The sequence below is a fragment of the Brienomyrus brachyistius genome, unplaced genomic scaffold (genome assembly GCF_023856365.1).
Source record: "Brienomyrus brachyistius isolate T26 unplaced genomic scaffold, BBRACH_0.4 scaffold119, whole genome shotgun sequence".
NCBI classification, from domain to species: domain Eukaryota; kingdom Metazoa; phylum Chordata; class Actinopteri; order Osteoglossiformes; family Mormyridae; genus Brienomyrus; species Brienomyrus brachyistius.
In genome coordinates this window covers 285,047-306,169 of record NW_026042394.1, presented here as the reverse complement: position 1 = coordinate 306,169, position 21,123 = coordinate 285,047, and the positions used below count along the sequence as shown (strand labels likewise).

At 47.4% G+C, this 21,123-nt stretch overlaps 1 non-coding gene across 1 annotated transcript; it reads right to left on the bottom strand.

The window, feature by feature from the left end:
* Nucleotides 1-17,388: 17,388 nt before the first annotated feature.
* trnad-guc (transfer RNA aspartic acid (anticodon GUC)) lies at nucleotides 17,389-17,460 on the bottom strand. The gene has a single exon. It is a non-coding gene; the product is annotated as a tRNA-Asp (tRNA).
* Between the last annotated feature and the right edge of the window lie 3,663 nt (nucleotides 17,461-21,123).

Below are 21,123 nucleotides of genomic sequence, written 5' to 3'. Positions count from 1 at the left end.
GGAAGGGAAAATGCTTTGCTTTATATCATGCCCACCCAAAGCCCCCAGTGAGTAAGCCATAGGCGCCGATAGCATGGAAAAACTCCCAAGAAGGAAGAAACCTTGGGAGGGACCAAACTCAAAGGGGGAGCCCATCCTCCTGGGGCCGGCAAAGTGTAGGTGCAGGATCACAAAAAACTTAACGAGAGAATTCGACTGTCCCTCACAAAAACTGTAAAGTTTTAGTGGCTAAATTGCTTTTTCTATGCCTTTTCAAACAGGAGGAGATTTGTTTGGCTATATGTAGAAATTTTCTATACAATTTAGACAGCACAGAATCATTAACCTACTTTAATGAATTTATTTATACAACCACATATTTCACACATTTTGACATCAGTCATGCAGTGAAGATACAGTCTCTTTATTTCTTGACGCCAACCCTCCCCATTAATCCGGGCTTGGGACCGACACCTAGTTGAGCTGGCTTGCTCCCTTAAGTGGCTGGGTTAGGCTAAACTATGTACATATTTATAAAGACTACAATAAATTTATAAAGACCTCCCTAAATATGTAGTCTAACAAAACGCAGTTTAAAGAAGGTAGCCTACCTGGTAAACAAAGAAATTAAAAGGCCCACAGCATATAATCGGGCTATATTCCAAGCAGTTTTTAAGAACGTAACCTACATGGCGAAATTGAATTACTTTCTGGACCAACAAACGCAACCAGGCATGAACATTATGCACCTTCCTAGTCTTGATGTAAGTCGTCCTACAGATGAGGACGTTAGGCAGCCTTTAGATCCGACCCATCATGCACTGCAGTTTTTTGCAAATTCCTCAGACGGAAAACCATTAAATACCTCTTCTATTACCTTATATTACCTTATATTCATGTAATAAATATACAAATATCAATTAGTTGGAAATCAGCCAGACAGACGTAATTACTACAAATGGTTTCCACTGTATTTGTGACTCTGAGTGCCGCAGGCTTGGATGCAGTGCCGCACCATTTTGTAAGGCATGCACTGGCCAATCATGTAGCACTTCTCTCAGAAATATTAATGAGACATCACCTACCACCCTGCAAAAAAGAAATTTGCCGCTTGTCCCCCTGCACATGAGCCAACTTGGCTGCGTCAACCAGCGGAGCTCCGGAGCCTCTGGAGAAACACGCGGCAAAAAAGGCTCGCATGCGGTCTTCCAAAGTTTGGGAATACTTCAGTCATGACACCTTTTCTGCGCCTCTACTGTAGCTGGCGTTAATGATGCTGTTTCAGCCATTTTATATTTTCTGTTTACTTATTCTGTCATGTAAGACTGAGACAAATTATCGTTTACGACAATTCTTACACACTGTAGCCTGACTTGCTGACTTAAGTAAGTTTAACTATAAGCTACCTTTGCTAGTGTTTGTGAATAACATGTTTCTCTAGTTATGAAATTATTCCATGTTTTAGCATCTGTTTCAACATTAAAGTCAAATTGGTATACTGAAATATATAAAAACTATTGAACTATTAACTTAAGTCTAACATAGAAAATCCTACTGAATCTCTTAAGATTTTCCTTTTTTGTTAATGCACTAATGTTTAAGAAGTGTCTTAATAAATTGAATTTCAGATTTGTGTGTGGGTGGGAGTGGGTGAATTGTATTAAATTCATACATTCATTCTTTTGGCTCAGACATTACTGACCTAAAACAAATTGAGGCATTGGGTAAGTGCTTAAATTAGCTACTAAATGGCAAAAAATATTCTAAATATCACATTTTCCATTCTTCGGTATAATTTTAACGAATCACCTATGCTGCCAAACATTAACGCATAGATTGTCACAACACTCTATGTTTTAGTTCTTCTTTATGTGTATAGGACGGTGTGATGGTTCTGGTGGTGGGTGTGGCCGACGCTGCTCGCGATGTTTGGCTATGCTGCAGTCCCAGGGACCAAGTTGGAACACATTTCCACCTTCAAGCTTAGGTGGAAAAACGGCACCGAGACCCAGCAGCAGGACAACTTCACTTGTCCAGACAACCAGCCCTGCTTCATCATTGAAGTAAGCCCTGTGAACAGGAGCGAGATGTACTTCTGCAGTGGATGTTATAGCGGAAAGAACATCCCCATCCTCACGTCTGCCGGAGTGCCCCCTCAAGTGGGTGTGTGACTTAACTCGATGGATGAATTGGACAGAATGTACTGTTACTAGAGGTCGACCGATATGGGTTTTTCAATAGCCGATGCCGATATTTAGGAGTCAGGGTCAGGCGATGGCCGATATATGCTGCTGATTTTTTTTGGCCGATAATTGGACGTTTTCCCCTCTATTTGCATGGTAAAATATCACACTAATAATAACAAACGATACACAAAATTTCTCAATTTAGCATTTATTGAATACTCAACTTGGAAACAATAACACATTTATAAACAATAAAAATAGCAGCATCAGAATCTCTGTTAGTGCACAATATAGCAGCAAACTCCTCATGTTTGACGGAAGGAAATTTGTAAACAATACAAAAAGGAATAAGCATGTTATCTTCAGTTGTAATCCCACTTCCAGTCCCTGAGTCTTACTCACCACACTCATACTTCACAGCAATCAGACAGCAGTTAATTAACCAGAAGAGAAAAATGCAAAAACACAACAGAACTTGTAAATAATAACAAACTAATAGACAATAAAAATAGCAGCATCAGAATCTCTATTAGTGCCAAATATAGCAGCAAACTCCTCATGTCTGACGGAAGGAAAATTTGTAAATACACAAAGGAATGAGCACATCTTCAGTTTTAATCCCATTTCCAGTCCCTGAGTCTTCCTCATCCCACAAGCAGGCAAGGCATGTCACCCCGGTTGTGTGACACTTATTTTATATAATAAAATATTTTATATAATAAAATAAGTGCCCCCTGCGGCCCCAGAGCCCGAGCAGCCGTCTCCGCTGCCTGCAGCTACCGCGCCCACGTCCGAGGCGCTTTCCCTGCCTGCAGCTCCCGGGCAGGCGCCCCCTCTGCAGCCTGCAGCTCCAGTCCCTGGCCCCACTCCAGTCCCTTCTCCCCCTGTGACTCTGGTACCCTCACCCCGACGAGCCCGACCCCGGCCACGGGTCCTTATGTCTGTGTCCCATAAGGGGAGAGGACACAGACGCACGGCTGGGGTCCCACCCGCCCAGCCCCCTGGCTCGCCCTCCCTCGCCGGCGCTAGGGCTTGGTCGGCGCCTGCGGGTCCTGGCCCTCCGGGTCGGCTGTCGTCTGCGGGTCCCCCTCCGCGGCCTCGTCGCCCTGCCTCGGTCCCTCCTCCGGCGTCTTATCGGTTGCCTGCGGGCCCCCCGACGGCGGCTCCTCATTCGCCTGCTGGTCCTCCCGCTCTGGCGTGTCGGAGGACGTCGCCGTCTGCTGCGGCTCCCCCTCTCTCCTTGCCCTCGCCAGGGTCCCTTCCAGCTCCTTCGTCCCCTTCCCTGGTCTCCCCTCCGACTCCCTCCTTCGTCCCTGCGTCTGTCCCTCACCCCGTCTCCTCGGCCCCTCCGGCTCCGGCCTCCCGGCCGCCTGCAGCCCTTCCGGCTGCCTCCCGTCGCCCGCTGGGTCTCCCTCGGGCTCCTCTTGGTTCCCCCTCCTTCTCTCCCTGGCCTCCCGTCTTTGTCCCTCCTGCCTCTGCTCCCCCTCGCTTTGTTCCTCCTGTCTCTGTCCCTCCTCTCTTTGTCCCTCGTCCCTCTGGCTTCTGCTCCTCTTTCCCCGATGTTCCCTTCGTTCACTCCCGGTCCTTTTGTCCTGCCTGTTCCCTCCGTGTCCCCCTTTCTGATCTGTTTCTCTGCCTTTCCTGTTTTATGTCAAGTCTTGTCCTGGCTCCTTCCCCTGTGCCAGTTCTGTCTGTCCGTTCTGTTCCCTGTCCCTCATTAATGAGGTTTTATATAGATATACATATATGCCCGGCTTGTCCGCTCCTCGTGTGTGCCACGCCCCCTGATTACCCACGTGTGCTTCCCTGATCGTCTCCTGCTTTGCCCGATTACTTTGATTAGTCATGACCTATTTTAAGTTCTGGTCTTACCTGTTTGCCCTGTCCGTCATTGTAGTTTGTCAATGCCTGCGTTCCGTCCTGCTCTACCCGCTCCGTTTCCCCGATTAAAGACCCGTTTTCACAAACACAAAAAATTGGTTCAGATAGGCGACGGACAATCTGATTGGCTCAGATAGGCGACGGACAATCTGATTGGCTCAGATAGGCGACGGACAATCTGATTGGCTCAGATAGGCGACGGACAATCTGATTGGCTCAGATAGGCGACGGACAATCTGATTGGCTCAGATAGGCGACGGACAATCTGATTGGCTCAGATAGGCGACGGACAATCTGATTGGCTCAGATAGGCGACGGACAATCTGATTGGCTCAGATAGGCGACGGACAATCTGATTGGCTCAGATAGGCGACGGACAATCTGATTGGCTCAGATAGGCGACGGACAATCTGATTGGCTCAGATAGGCGACGGACAATCTGATTGGCTCAGACAGGCGACGGACAATCTGATTGGCTCAGACAGGCGACGGACAATCTGATTGGCTCAGACAGGCGACGGACAATCTGATTGGCTCAGACAGGCGACGGACAATCTGATTGGCTCAGACAGGCGACGGACAATCTGATTGGCTCAGACAGGCGACGGACAATCTGATTGGCTCAGACAGGCGACGGACAATCTGATTGGCTCAGACAGGCGACGGACAATCTGATTGGCTCAGACAGGCGACGGACAATCTGATTGGCTCAGACAGGCGACGGACAATCTGATTGGCTCAGACAGGCGACGGACAATCTGATTGGCTCAGACAGGCGACGGACAATCTGATTGGCTCAGACAGGCGACGGACAATCTGATTGGCTCAGACAGGCGACGGACAATCTGATTGGCTCAGACAGGCGACGGACAATCTGATTGGCTCAGACAGGCGACGGACAATCTGATTGGCTCAGACAGGCGACGGACAATCTGATTGGCTCAGACAGGCGACGGACAATCTGATTGGCTCAGACAGGCGACGGACAATCTGATTGGCTCAGACAGGCGACGGACAATCTGATTGGCTCAGACAGGCGACGGACAATCTGATTGGCTCAGACAGGCGACGGACAATCTGATTGGCTCAGACAGGCGACGGACAATCTGATTGGCTCAGACAGGCGACGGACAATCTGATTGGCTCAGACAGGCGACGGACAATCTGATTGGCTCAGACAGGCGACGGACAATCTGATTGGCTCAGACAGGCGACGGACAATCTGATTGGCTCAGACAGGCGACGGACAATCTGATTGGCTCAGACAGGCGACGGACAATCTGATTGGCTCAGACAGGCGACGGACAATCTGATTGGCTCAGACAGGCGACGGACAATCTGATTGGCTCAGACAGGCGACGGACAATCTGATTGGCTCAGACAGGCGACGGACAATCTGATTGGCTCAGACAGGCGACGGACAATCTGATTGGCTCAGACAGGCGACGGACAATCTGATTGGCTCAGACAGGCGACGGACAATCTGATTGGCTCAGACAGGCGACGGACAATCTGATTGGCTCAGACAGGCGACGGACAATCTGATTGGCTCAGACAGGCGACGGACAATCTGATTGGCTCAGACAGGCGACGGACAATCTGATTGGCTCAGACAGGCGACGGACAATCTGATTGGCTCAGACAGGCGACGGACAATCTGATTGGCTCAGACAGGCGACGGACAATCTGATTGGCTCAGACAGGCGACGGACAATCTGATTGGCTCAGACAGGCGACGGACAATCTGATTGGCTCAGACAGGCGACGGACAATCTGATTGGCTCAGACAGGCGACGGACAATCTGAGCCAATCAGATTGTCCGTCGCCTATCTGAGCCAATCAGATTGTCCGTCGCCTATCTGAGCCAATCAGATTGTCCGTCGCCTATCTGAGCCAATCAGATTGTCCGTCGCCTATCTGAGCCAATCAGATTGTCCGTCGCCTATCTGAGCCAATCAGATTGTCCGTCGCCTATCTGAGCCAATCAGATTGTCCGTCGCCTATCTGAGCCAATCAGATTGTCCGTCGCCTATCTGAGCCAATCAGATTGTCCGTCGCCTATCTGAGCCAATCAGATTGTCCGTCGCCTATCTGAGCCAATCAGATTGTCCGTCGCCTATCTGAGCCAATCAGATTGTCCGTCGCCTATCTGAGCCAATCAGATTGTCCGTCGCCTATCTGAGCCAATCAGATTGTCCGTCGCCTATCTGAGCCAATCAGATTGTCCGTCGCCTATCTGAGCCAATCAGATTGTCCGTCGCCTATCTGAGCCAATCAGATTGTCCGTCGCCTATCTGAGCCAATCAGATTGTCCGTCGCCTATCTGAGCCAATCAGATTGTCCGTCGCCTATCTGAGCCAATCAGATTGTCCGTCGCCTATCTGAGCCAATCAGATTGTCCGTCGCCTATCTGAGCCAATCAGATTGTCCGTCGCCTATCTGAGCCAATCAGATTGTCCGTCGCCTATCTGAGCCAATCAGATTGTCCGTCGCCTATCTGAGCCAATCAGATTGTCCGTCGCCTATCTGAGCCAATCAGATTGTCCGTCGCCTATCTGAGCCAATCAGATTGTCCGTCGCCTATCTGAGCCAATCAGATTGTCCGTCGCCTATCTGAGCCAATCAGATTGTCCGTCGCCTATCTGAGCCAATCAGATTGTCCGTCGCCTATCTGAGCCAATCAGATTGTCCGTCGCCTATCTGAGCCAATCAGATTGTCCGTCGCCTATCTGAGCCAATCAGATTGTCCGTCGCCTATCTGAGCCAATCAGATTGTCCGTCGCCTATCTGAGCCAATCAGATTGTCCGTCGCCTATCTGAGCCAATCAGATTGTCCGTCGCCTATCTGAGCCAATCAGATTGTCCGTCGCCTATCTGAGCCAATCAGATTGTCCGTCGCCTATCTGAGCCAATCAGATTGTCCGTCGCCTATCTGAGCCAATCAGATTGTCCGTCGCCTATCTGAGCCAATCAGATTGTCCGTCGCCTATCTGAGCCAATCAGATTGTCCGTCGCCTATCTGAGCCAATCAGATTGTCCGTCGCCTATCTGAGCCAATCAGATTGTCCGTCGCCTATCTGAGCCAATCAGATTGTCCGTCGCCTATCTGAGCCAATCAGATTGTCCGTCGCCTATCTGAGCCAATCAGATTGTCCGTCGCCTATCTGAGCCAATCAGATTGTCCGTCGCCTATCTGAGCCAATCAGATTGTCCGTCGCCTATCTGAGCCAATCAGATTGTCCGTCGCCTATCTGAGCCAATCAGATTGTCCGTCGCCTATCTGAGCCAATCAGATTGTCCGTCGCCTATCTGAGCCAATCAGATTGTCCGTCGCCTATCTGAGCCAATCAGATTGTCCGTCGCCTATCTGAGCCAATCAGATTGTCCGTCGCCTATCTGAGCCAATCAGATTGTCCGTCGCCTATCTGAGCCAATCAGATTGTCCGTCGCCTATCTGAGCCAATCAGATTGTCCGTCGCCTATCTGAGCCAATCAGATTGTCCGTCGCCTATCTGAGCCAATCAGATTGTCCGTCGCCTATCTGAGCCAATCAGATTGTCCGTCGCCTATCTGAGCCAATCAGATTGTCCGTCGCCTATCTGAGCCAATCAGATTGTCCGTCGCCTATCTGAGCCAATCAGATTGTCCGTCGCCTATCTGAGCCAATCAGATTGTCCGTCGCCTATCTGAGCCAATCAGATTGTCCGTCGCCTATCTGAGCCAATCAGATTGTCCGTCGCCTATCTGAGCCAATCAGATTGTCCGTCGCCTATCTGAGCCAATCAGATTGTCCGTCGCCTATCTGAGCCAATCAGATTGTCCGTCGCCTATCTGAGCCAATCAGATTGTCCGTCGCCTATCTGAGCCAATCAGATTGTCCGTCGCCTATCTGAGCCAATCAGATTGTCCGTCGCCTATCTGAACCAATCAGATTGTTTTTCTTACACAAAAAATTATTCCGTTTTCAAAACACTTTTGTGCAAGAAATGCTCCCATGAGCCTGTGTTTAGTGCCTACAGAGGTCTTCTTTTTGCCACTGGTACAGGAGAGTACGGGTCCCACCTTGCCACAGCCAGGCACCTCCACGCCATCGACGGGCCGCGGAATCTCGATGGAGCGCACGTTGCCGTACTTGCAACACTCCTCCCGGATGTCCTCCAGGATCTCCTCGTAGTCCTCGTCGTCCACCAGCTCCTCGGGCATGACCATGTTGAGGAGGCACAGCACCTCCGTGGGCATGCCGGAGCTCTGCAGCCGCTGCAGCCCTGGAACCTGCAGCGTCACCGGCGTCTCGATGATGGCCGTCTGTCCCGGGGGGCGACAAGAGTGTCAGATACCCCCTGATCGTCCAATCGTCTCGAGTAACAGCGAGAAATTTACATGGACCCAAATAAACCCAAGAAATAGGGGCATTAAGCTTCCTGGGAGGCACCCAGGAACCAAGTTGGGTTTAGGACATCAGAAAGGCGGCAGCCGAGGGCAAATACTCACAGCGTTGGCATTCTTAGCCCCCACGCTTGCCCGCTGGACGATGAGCTTCTTGTCTCCGAGCTGCATGCCATTGAGTCCAGCCACGGCCTGCGGGATGCATCCCACACAAGCGTCAGCAATTCCATCCGGAAGCCCCGAGTCACCCCAGACCTTCCAGCTGCTGCCCCACCTCACGCACCTGGTCAGTGGCACTGATGTCCACGTATTCACAGAAAGCATAACCCTTAGACAGTGACGTGGCACTGTCCTTCACAAGGTTGAAGGCCTTAAGAGGTCCGAACGACGTCAAGAGTTCCTTCACCTGGGCAAGAGGAGGAGACGCGGGGGGGCGATTAGCCCGACAGTCCAGGCACGGCGCCTCGCTAGAAATGCTAATCTTAACTGTGGGAGAAGCAGCATGTTAAACTTTGCAAAACGACATGAGGAAACAGTGAAGACATCAGGAAAATGGCTTTATGACAAGTGGCTCGACATTACGGTGCAACACTAGAGCTCAAAGCCCCCTGTGCCCTTTCTGCATGACTTACTTACTGGGAGCGTACAAAAGTAACTATTTTGATTCTTGTCAATGAATGATAACACAGATTCCCCCCCCCCATCCTACAGCATATACAACACAACTGAATTCCTAATCAAGTTCTCTGATAATTCCAACTACGAATTTTGAAATATGGACCGAGTTGCATCTGATTTTAAGGGCCACAATAATTAAGCTAGATGGTATATAAAAAAAAAAACTAAATAAAAACAGCTAATTATATGTTAAGTGTTCCATGTATACAATGTGGAGGGGGGGGGGGCGACTCGGCAGAACACAAACCCAGCCGAATCACTGACTTCCTGTTCTTAAAACCAAGAACCACATTGGTGCAGTTAATTAGAGGGACAAAGCCTACAGGAGATAAACTCACAGGTAAAGCTAAGAGCCGCCACAGGGTCCTGCTAAAGGGGCCACGGCTTGAAGCCAAACAGGACGAAATAGCTCTGCTAACATCATTCCTCACTTATTCTACAGGAATCTACTGTAAAGCCGCATTAACCACTGACTTCAGAAAGGAGTCACCTGGGACACTGGCAGCCACAAGAGGGCGCTACCTCCTACCTTCTCTTAGGGGCAAAAAAAAAAAAAAAAATCAAATTTATACCCTGTGATCAGCATAATAAGTCTCTCCCCAGCCTTCAACCCCCAAAAAAAGGACCCCATATGCTTAAGAGCACTCCAGGACAGAGCCCCCCCACAGGGGCAGGCCGTCGACAGGGAGGATATCCGTGCGAGGGACGGAATGTCTTACTTGCCTTGTGTTACATGTTGGCATGGCAGCAGTAGGTCAGTACTACTGAACAAATTATGAGCGAAGACTTAACGATCTTACAGGCCCCTAGCTGGGGACAAAGTGGGGAACAAAAATGAAAGAGCTGTAAGTATCAAAGCGGTAGCAGGGACTGCAAAAAAAATGTAAACACCAGGATACAAGCAGCGGTTTCCATTTCACCTGTCTATGGCACATTTACTGGCTTTGACGTGAAATACATTAACAGTTCTGCTGGATTCAAACTCTCTCCCCCCAGTGCTGCTTTGGTACAGCCTTCCTCTTGACTTGGATTACATGTGACTCACACTGGATAAGAAAGATTACGATGACAATCCGAAAAGGAGGAAAAAAATCAAAGAAAAACAAACTGACTGCACTTCTCACTTACCTTTCACTGAAACCGCGATCACTATCTTGTGGGCTGAGTCTTGCCATTTTTAACAGTTTAGGCTAAAGTGAGTGGGACACCGGAGCTCAAAATGTTACAATGCAGGGGTGGACGCAAAACGTTTTGCGATTAACTTTTGCAAAATAAATAGGTAAACTATTAAATGCCTGTATGGATTATGTCTATAATGGGCCGATTTCAGTGGGGTGGCGATATAGGAAGAAAAAAAAAAAATCATAAAAGATGCTAATGAGAAGTAGAAAATGTCTAAAATGTGACCCTTTCAACACTTTCAGAGTAAGACGACCTCATCTGTGCATGTTGTTATGGTAATATTATCCATCACTGACGTCATAACAGAATAGGGCATGGGGCACGATGTGAAAACTCCAGTGAAGCTGATAATCGTTCACCGGGAAAAAGGTCCGAAGTATTTTCTGCCTTTCGAGCGACACAGCAATGTAGGGAACGATTCTTCCGCAGCTCCCCATCGCTGTTAACGGGATGTGAAGTCATCGTTCTCAGTGTGCGGACATGGACGTGAGACACGGCACGTCTGCGAATACTGAAGCGTTTGGGGACTTGGTCGATCTCCCCCACATTTCAAGCACAGTCTATGGTAGTGTTTCCCAGCCCAGTCCTCGGGGGTACCCCCCCGGTCAGTCCACGTTTTTGCTTCCTCTCAGCACACCTGTACCAGGTATTCGGTGTTCCTGATTGGCTGGGAGCTAGGAGGGAGCGAAAATGTGGACAGTCGGCGGTTCCCCGAGGACTGGGATTGGGCAAACACAGGTGTATGGCAATGTGGAGGTATTCGTCAGTTAGGTGACGCGCAGATGACTCGATTTTAAATTTTCATGCAGCAAAACGACGCGGCTGATTCATCCGACTAACACTCAGCAATTAACCCGATATACAAATATTCCAGGGTACCCAGCAACAGGCAGCACAGGGACTGGCTACGTGACTGGTTTGGCAAGCCGCCAGCTGTAAGGCACGTTTCCCAAAGCCTTTGTTGCTAATAAGGTTATTTGCTAACAACATTAGATAACAACTGAATGGTTCCAACTATGCAAGTCGATAACATGAGGTTTTGGGAAACGTACCTTTTACATTAGCGGGGTCTCAATATCTTCATAATTTACAGCTGGATAAACAATGAGCGTAATGTAACTGTCAACTCATTACCTACATGTCTAATAAATGTTTAATAAATCCCATGAATATCTTTAAAAAAAAAAAAAAAAAACTCAAATGTGCGGCTATTTTCAGCAGCTAGCTTTAAACATGATGCTGACATTTGACCCCCCAGTATCTTGTAATGAATTTTAAGCGGTGAGGTAACTTTGACAGGCTTTCTTTTCCTACTAATCAGTTACACAGAGACGAGTGTTTATTTTATGTATGTATGTGCGTGCGCGTGCGTGCGTGCGTGCGTGTGCGTGTGTGTGCATGCCTGCTTGAGTTCCACGTGCAGCAGTGGGACAGAAACACAGGAGGGTTGTGGGTCGGCTCCCCGGCGACAGAGACTGAGGGCGGGGTACCTGATCGTCACTGAGATAGTTGGGCAGGCCTCCGACAAAGAGCTTGTGTGGCGAGTCTGGAACCACGGTGGAGACGACCCCTGCAGACAGAGCGGCACGGCGCCCAAAGCCGGCCGATCACAGCAAACCGTCAACATGCCGGATAATGACCACGAGCAAACGGCGCGAGTGAAATAAGCCAACTTCAAATCAGTATGACGTCGTTATCTCCTATATAATATCAGATAAATGTAACTCCAGCAAAAAAATACCTAAATACTGGGGCAGTTTGACGACTGTTTTTTGTCTCTCCCATCTTGCTCTCCATGGGAGATGCTGACACATGCAGCACCAGTCAAAAGTATGGACACACCTGCTCTTAATGCATTTGTCTCTATTTTAGCTGTTATTCACCTTATAGTAAAAGGCCTTTGGGCATGGAAGTTATGCATATGAAGTACTGCAAAGACAAAATTTTTGTCTCTTCAAAATAGGAGCCATTGGCTTCGATGACAGCATTGCGGACTCAACCAGCTAACATATGTACCCACCTGGACCGTTTCTCCAACAGTCCTCGAGTTTCCACAAGTTCTGCGCGCAAGCTGGCTACCTTACTCTTACTCTCATCCAACTGATCCCAAACCAGCTCTATAGAGTTTAGGTTGGGGGGCTGTGGGGACCATCTCTTTCCTAGTTCACAAGGTAATAAGCTACTTGCATAACCTTCAAGGTGGGCTTTGGGTCATTATCTTGCTGAAAAACAAGTCATTTTCAGTAGGTGTGTCCAGAATTTTTAACTAGAATAGGAGCCAGCAACCCTAGAACAATTTGGGGGTTAGGGTCCTTGCTCAAGGGCCCAGTGGTGAAATCACTCTGCCAACCCTGGTATTTGAACCAGCAACCTTCTTTTCATGGGCAAACATCACAGAGCCACACAACACCCCTATGTTAACAGTAAGAAGTGAGTGACTGAGCTGTGTGTGTGTGTGTGTGGCTCAGCTGGTTAGGATGCCAGCGTTATCATCAGAAGATCACTGGTTCACATCACTGGTGATCACACCACTGGGCCGGCGAGTTTGCTCTAGGGACAGGCTGACCCTGATTTCTCAAAAAAAAAAAAAAAAAAAAAACATTCTTCACTTTGGATAAAACTGTCTGCTAAATATTTACAACATTAAGTAAATAAAAGTGAAAGTCTCCCTCTTTATATGACAAGACATCCGCAGCTTGCGAAGGACAGTCAGTCCGTAACGAGTACAAAAAACTGGCCTTGCCGATCGGCTCTTCAAAGGTAAATAAAGATTAAGGTTATGACGGCGACAAGCAAAACGGACCTGGTACGTGGAAGGCGGGCTGCTCTGAGATGCCAGGCAGGGGGCGATAGTCGTGGGGCCGCCTGATTTTTAACGACTGACCCTGGAAAATGATGCCGTCGAAGGCCATTGCCTGCGTGGTCTCATCCACGGACCGAAACTAGGGCAGAACGAAGAACGTCGTTAATCAGGGAAGGCTGCGGTCTCCGCCTGGACACAGCAGCCATTAGGCAGGAAAGACTCTTACTTCAAGGAAGGCAAAGTTCTTGTCCTGGTTTATCTGAACAGCGAGGACGGGATTGGTGGGACCTTGACATAAGCCAGCCAATCGCATCTGGGTATTGAAGAAATCCGCCATGGCCTCCTAAAAAGACAGGCAGACACACTGAATGAAGACAGGCAGACGTCTGAAGACATCAAAACAGGCAAACGAGAAAAAAAATGACTGACAAGTCTAGTACATTTATCTATTTATTTTGCGGACACTTTCATCCAAAGCAACATACATTTCATTGAAGAAGCAGGACCAGACAGTTCCTAGAGCAAATAGTGCTTAAGGGCTGCGCTCGGGGGCCCAATGGTGAAATCACTCTGCTGCCCAAGGGATTTGAACCAACAACCTTCTTGTGACCGGCTCAGTGTCCTAACTCACTGAGCTACACATGACACCAGTATGCATGACAGAAGGCAACGCGGGACTTTGCCTGGACTCACCTCCGTCAGGCCGAAGGGGATGTTGCCGACATAAAGCCGCCTGGCCTGCCGGGTCATCTGGCTGCCGACCATCGGCACCTGGGTGGGCGTCACTGCCACGCCGCTGGTGGTGGATGTTGCCAGTAAAGCTATCGTGGGGATCTGCCCTGCAGCTGTGGGGAGGAGAAAGGGCTTCAAGACCCCAACCAGGGACGGCCAGAACATCCGGATCGTCGCCTTCATTTGCTTCTAACCCCTAGGTTTAAGCTCTCTTCACACTGTCTGAAATCATCCCAAGTGTTATTCCCTCTTTGACCAGCAGGGGGGAGGAGGGCACTCCAGAATAAATGCTTTCATTGCAACCAATATACCATAACCTTGCAATACTGAACTAGCACACATGGAAGCGTCGCATCCAAACCTTGCATTGCCTTGTACTGCATGGGGGTGATGTGCTCGAATCCCGGAGGGGGAACATCCCAGTACTTGTATGTCCTTTTCTTACGGCTTCTCCGAGGAGAGTAGCTGCCCAAACACAAAACAGAAGGTTGTTTTCCCCAAACAATACAGTGTAAACACTCAGAATCTGGCAAAAACAAACAGATGGCAGAATGTTTACATTTAACTTTGGATCGCAGGCAGTTTAAGGTCATGAGGGTGTGACCATGCGCCACTTTTTAGGCTGGCTTTGAGGTCCCATCGCTATGGCGGGGGCTACTTATAAACGCCAGTTAAAATTTAATATGGGTACAGTCCCCCTTCCCACCACGAAGAAACCAATTGGTTGATTGTGAAAGAAACTTGTTAAGAGGCCTCAAACCATGCTAGATATCAGCTTCAGTGCCTGTAACCGGGACCGTGAGGGGGGGTACCTGTGCTTCTTGTGCTCGCGTGAGCTGCTCCGTCGGTCACGACCCTTGCGGTCGCGGCTGCTGCTGCGCTTCTCGTGACTCCGCCCCCTGGAGTCCTTGCTCCAGCGGCGGTGCTTCTCGCCACGGCTCAGAGACCGGCTGCGGCTACGCTTCTTGTGTCGCTCCTTCTCCCGCTCTGGGGGACGACACCGTGGTACCAGTGAGACGGTGGGCGGAGCGACATGACTGCCCCCCTACCATCCATTTCGATAAATCCAAGATGTGTAACTCAGAGGGATTATGAATGTGTGTCCGGATGGTTGTGGGTTTGAAGCCCATGAGTCACAGAGTAATCATATTACCAACTTCCCTGGGGTGCTGGATGCTGACTGACCCAGCGCTATGCCTTAAAAGTCACTTACGGAGACCAAGATGTGGTACGGGGTCTAACTCCCCAGTTTCCTCACCAGAATGAAGCACCTCCATTCAATTCACATATTCAATCACACCCTCCTGAAACAAACACACCCATCTCTCAATGGCTAATAATTTCAAGGGCACAAGGACATCCCCTTGAATGTCAGTCTGTTGTGAAACAATAAAAACATAACCAGACTAATTAATGATATAGGAGCACAGTGGTGAGTACAGTTGCCTCACGCCTCCGAGTCTGGAGGCCTGAATTTTGCCTCTGCTCTCTGTATGGGGAATTTGCCTGGAATAGGCTCCAGGGGAGCCTGACTAAGATAACTGGTTGGACGATGGATGGGTAATTAATATCGTTTCAATCTGACAGACAGCACTTTATTAAACTAGCAATAAAATATCACCTTTCTATCCCAGCAGGTCCTTCATATAGAAGCTTAAATAAATCCCTGAAGGTGCAGTTTTCAGTGAAGCATTTAAACGCAGGTGCTGCTCGAGGAATCAGCTTCATGCATCAGTTATAACAGCGTTACGGTAATGCACCGCTGCAAAAGTACAGACACGGAGCGGCCAATGCATCTTACGTAAATCGGTAATAACCAATTACCGCAATCGCAGGCATAGTCAGAGCGCAGATATGAATGACTGGAACTGCTAGTTTATCAAACACGGCGGCACTTAGTGCTCGTCTAGCCGAATCAGGTCGTTTCGAATGACATTTTAGTGATTTAGTGATAAGGAGCTGATATGACAAGATTGCCATTTGATAGGTACATAAATCAATCCTACTTTCGACTCCGTTGTAACGCATGTTGTATATTTCAGTTGCGTTAGTATGGCTTAAGTTTATTCAGTTTACTGGATTCTCTGCACTTTAATGAAGTTATATGTGTATTGTTATATAACTGTACATCATTGTTAGTTACTGCTATCCGCTGTAAAGGTAGATACAGGTGCAAGACTTTGCAATAACGACCTAAAAGCAGTTGTTATGATTCCAGGGAACGCGGCTGATTTTTAGAGTCTATACATCATGAAGAAACGGCGATCGTGTGAGAAAGACTTATTCTGTACGGATGACAGGGCCAGCATTTCGGACCCAAGGGAAAGGCTATTGTGCATCGGAAAGAGACAAAATCATATCATTATATAGAAAACTCGTCGTAGTATTTAAAAACCAAGTAACTAACACTGTTATTAAGTGCGGACTTTAAATCAAGTGGTCGCGGTCGTTTTTATTTGCATAAAACTTTAAACGTGATCTTGAAAATATAACGCTTGCAACAAACATCCATGCATAGTGTGTTACTGCGAATGAAAATACGCGGGTCGCAATTTATGATCCAAGTGTATAATGGTAAATAATTAAATAAATAAAACCGCAGGCTTTCACATCGAGTGCACCCCAATAACGTTTCATTGAAATGTCCATGTTATGTACGCCGGGCACTGATGGATGCAGGCCTAGCGATCTCTATAACAATGCCAAGCAAAGAATGTCACTGATTTACCAAAGCGGTCAGTTTTCGGGGATCCTGCGGCAGCTGGGAGAAGAAGAATCGGGCAGGTTTCAGAATCGGCGAGCGCTCGGATAAAAGGCACCGATTTCCCAGCCGCGCTTTTCTTTTCGGAACCAGCAGAAGTGCCCTCCGCACCATCCTCGGCGCTAGGACACGCCGGCCACTTTATTACCCTAAAACAGGGAGCATACACCGATCTTCAAAGCCAAACTTACCTTGCCGATTTTCGCTTAACTGCTTCTCAAACTCATCGAAATCGGACATTTTTCAGTCCGTACTAAAGACGTATTGCAAAATAAGCAGAGGTCCAACAGTAGGCCTTTGAATGGGCTACAGGCTGCATTGGGTTCTGCTGCTTTTTCTTCCGAGTCGCCTGCCCCTCCTCCCCCGAAGTCATCGGCTCTTCCTCGGTTGTATCACACACAGGTTCGGAAACATTCGATGCGCATTACCGTCCCCTCCTGCACTGGAGGGTTAAGGACAACGTGATTATATCGAACCAAAATTGAAATGTGCAAGTTGACTTTCCTAGTTATACGTCTTCATTTTTATTCTGGGTTTAACAACCATGAGTTTATGACGTATTTTACATGATTAGTTGGCGACTGGACCTTATTGTTTATATCTCTTATTAAGGATCCATCCATCCATACATCAATTATCAAAACCACACACTTACAATCCGAGTCTAGTTTCATATGCTGCGCTGCTGAGCGACCCGCAGAATATTATGCATGAGTACAAGTCACAAGCCCCGTTTCCACTAACACGGGGCCGGTTCTAGCTTGGTGCCTTTTGAGACCGAGGCAAAAAGATGCAGACTCTCCCCGTCGGGGAATCGAACCCCGGTCTCCCGCGTGACAGGCGGGGATACTCACCACTATACTAACGAGGAGATGTACGCGCACTACTTTTACATCTTCAAGATAAACAGCGGATGACTACTAACATTTGCGAGTAATCAATGACTGAGCTTCATGTCATGACCATGGTGCTCAAGAGAAGAAAAAATACATAATGTACGTCCACTGATACCAGAACAACCATATAGCTTTATACTAAGACGATGATTAAACGGAAAATTCCTTTACAAAACACTGCCACAAAATCATAGTTTCGCAATATTACATCGTGCAACGGGACACAGTGTAAGTACGTGAAGTCGGTAATTAAATCAAGAAAAAAAAGTGAGAGGAAAAGAATACTTTTCTATTATCATATTTTTCTAACTGGCCAAACTGAGTCATATTTTGATTATACACACTAACAGAAAAACAGTGCAAATCTCCGGTAGTCCGTTTCACTTGCGCTCCGCTATGGGGCAGTAACAAGCAGAGCTTAAGTGTGGAAGGAAAAAAAAAACACAGGACAGCATCAATCCCAACTTCACAAACGCCGGAGATCGAGATGCTGTAAGCATGACAATTAACATCTTTATCCAAGGGAACAGCTGCAAGACACAGATGCCGCGCCTAACAAAGGTAGGATCGATTCCGAAGTTCAGGCATTTACAGACGCGGACTCTTCTGGAGTTGATTTTTTTCGGGAGATACGCATCAACTTCAAAAGTATGAACCGCATTATATCTATATCTGTTATGACGTTGTAGCTATTGATACTGATGCATCACAAAAATAATTTAAATGTTTTTTCATTCTGACATATGTTCGTTCGGACGAGGATTTTATTATATGAGATAAGTTTTAAATGAAAACTTTTTTTAATCTATATGATTAATTCTCGAATCTAAGCCAGACTTCACATAAATCATTCATTCATAAATATAATGGAACATACAACATCCAGGTATCCATGAAATTTATGATCAGGCTATACGTTTGTGATAACAACAAAACAACACAACATGTATATTTACAATATATGGGCCTATTGTTTAATATTGCCTCCAAATTATAGCCAGACAATAACGCAATAGGCCGACATCAAACTATTTTCATGTAAAACAAAAGTGCTGGCAGTTTGCTTGTGCTTACAGACCCCGCCTTGAGCCCATCCAGAAAGATCCCAAAAATAACCGACAAGCAAAGGTTGTAACAATCTGAGCATGTTTAGTTTAATGTAATCAGGAGCCGAATTAATAACGCGAATAAATGATCAAACCGAAAGTCTGTAGTCGGGAATATCCGATAACGTCTTTGACGTGCAGTTAAGATAGTCAGAGGAAAAACCTTGTAGTTTACTTATATATATGCCTAAATATATGAGTGTGTCTCTCCGGTGATTTAATGATGAATATAACGATTACATATCAAATCACACATTAAGCAATTATTATATTACTAGGTTGAACGTTTTCACTATGTCTGTCGTCACCTTGATTTCACGATTTTGACTATTCTTCTTATCCCAGATTGAACAAGTCATTGTGGCGATGCAAGATCCCGACATGGGGATAAAGATGAAGAATCAAAGACTGTTAATCACAGTGATTCCACATGCGATGACAGGTGCACGATACATATTTTACTTTTTAAAAATAATTTTTCGTGCCGCCCGGGTTGTCTTACACCCGGCCGTGCAGTGTCCCGGGGGCCGGGTCCTAATGGTCATTTAAGCCCTTCACAGGAAAGCCCATACATCGGCGGTCTTCGGGAATCCTGTGCATTAAGACTGTCATCGATCTCCTTGCGCTCATATTTATTTATGTAATTTATTTATCGAGTTCAGCGTTTTTGATTTATGACGGCTTAATGCATTTCTCGACTCTAACTAGATGCCTTCCTCGCTATGCCTTCCCAGGAAATGATATCGTGGAGTGGCTAATTCAGAAGTACTCCATCATGGAAGAAGGTAGGGCCGAGAAGTATGTAGGGAAGCGTTACCTGGTGCTCTTATGTGAGGTTAATCGATTGTTTTTTTCCCTTCGTGACGACGATGGCGCCCCTGCTGGCGAAAGACGTCATCAGGTTTTTTTTTTTTTGTAATAAAATAACAGAAATAAACGAGTCTTTTGAATAATAAATACAAATGAAGTAATAGAATTTGTCATCCATACAACAGATTAGCCTAGCTGCATTTATGTGTAAGCATATGCAATTCACGTGTCTGACAGAAGCATGTTCTGTTCCATTGATATTGCTGAGCCTGTGAATTAATAAATGTCAGAATTGAGCTTGTCCATAACATAGACACCCCATTCGCCTGAAGCTTTTGGGATTTTCTTCCCCTGGCGTCAATTTATCTGCTGAATTATTTATCTTTCTGCTGAGAGGCTATTAGTACAAATAATCTGTAGGCCAGTCCCGAGTCGCGCCGCTACGCATGCTGAGCTGTACGGTTTGATAGTCCCGATGCAAACTTCGCTGATAGCCAGAGGCAGTCAGTCATGCCTGGAGAAATATCGCTATCCGTCTCCCTCATTATGCACTTCTGCAAGACGCTGTTGTCCTGAATTCCCGGGCGATGCAGATGAGGTTTTAAATAGCAAGGGAGCAGATTTCCCTGATTTACAGCCCAGATTGGAAAAGAAGTCGGAATGGAAAGGAGGGGACTTTTAGGCAGTAGATGGCAGATGCATTAACAGACTTGAATGGGCAAAAAACCTGTTGCCCCGGTAAGCAGTTACCCCTCCCTGTAAACACTAGGCTTCCCCCTAGCAGCGCTGTTGCTGCGCCGGTCTGAAACCCCCGGGAGCGCCTGACTGCCAATGGCCGCGGAGGCAGCCGGAAAGTGGAAAGTCCCAATTACTCGTAATTAATTATAGTTCCGATGAGGAATGCACCATCCCCGCGGCTTATTCTGTGCACCATGTCAACGTTTTTTCCAGTTACTTGCTATACCGTAAAATAAAATATAATATGCCTACTCAGTTTCTAGTTATCGTGTGTTCTACTGTATTCCACTGACAAAAATTTAGAGAATTACTATGCCTAAATCTGGGCTACGAGTAGTGGATTTGTTTGAGCTTTGAGTAGTTTACGTGGAAATGAGTGACCACTTTGTGTGTTTTCAGAGGCACTTCATGTGGGGAATCTGATCGTGAAGCACGGCTACATTTACCCCCTAAAGGACCCCAGGACGCTCGTCCTGCGGCCCGACGAGACGCCGTATCGCTTCCAGGTAACCTAAAACCACGGTTTCTTCAGATGGAGGGCAGCGCGAGAGGGTGGTGGCCATGTGGGGGGGCACGCATATCGAAACTATTCGTTGGAGAGACTGCGGAATTACCGTGTAGGACAGTATTTCTCAATCTGGTCCGGGCTCCAGAGCTGAGAGGGTGCAAAAACGTAGACTGTCTGGTAGGGAGCTGGGAGGGAGCAAAAACGTGGATCATCTGTGTGTCGCCGAGGACCGGATTGGGAAACACTGATGTATGAGAACCAATGCCAGTTAAAGTAGCAAAATGCCTTCCACCCGCCTTGTCCCTGACATGTTAAATCACAAAGCACCTTTGTCACGCTGCTTCTGAATAGTTTCAAATGACAGCATCTCCTTTTTGCTAGACTCCGTACTTCTGGAGCTCTCAGCAGTGGCCAGCCTCCGAGCTAGATTACGGTGATTACCAATTATTAATCATGTGCTCGCCTATTACATCATT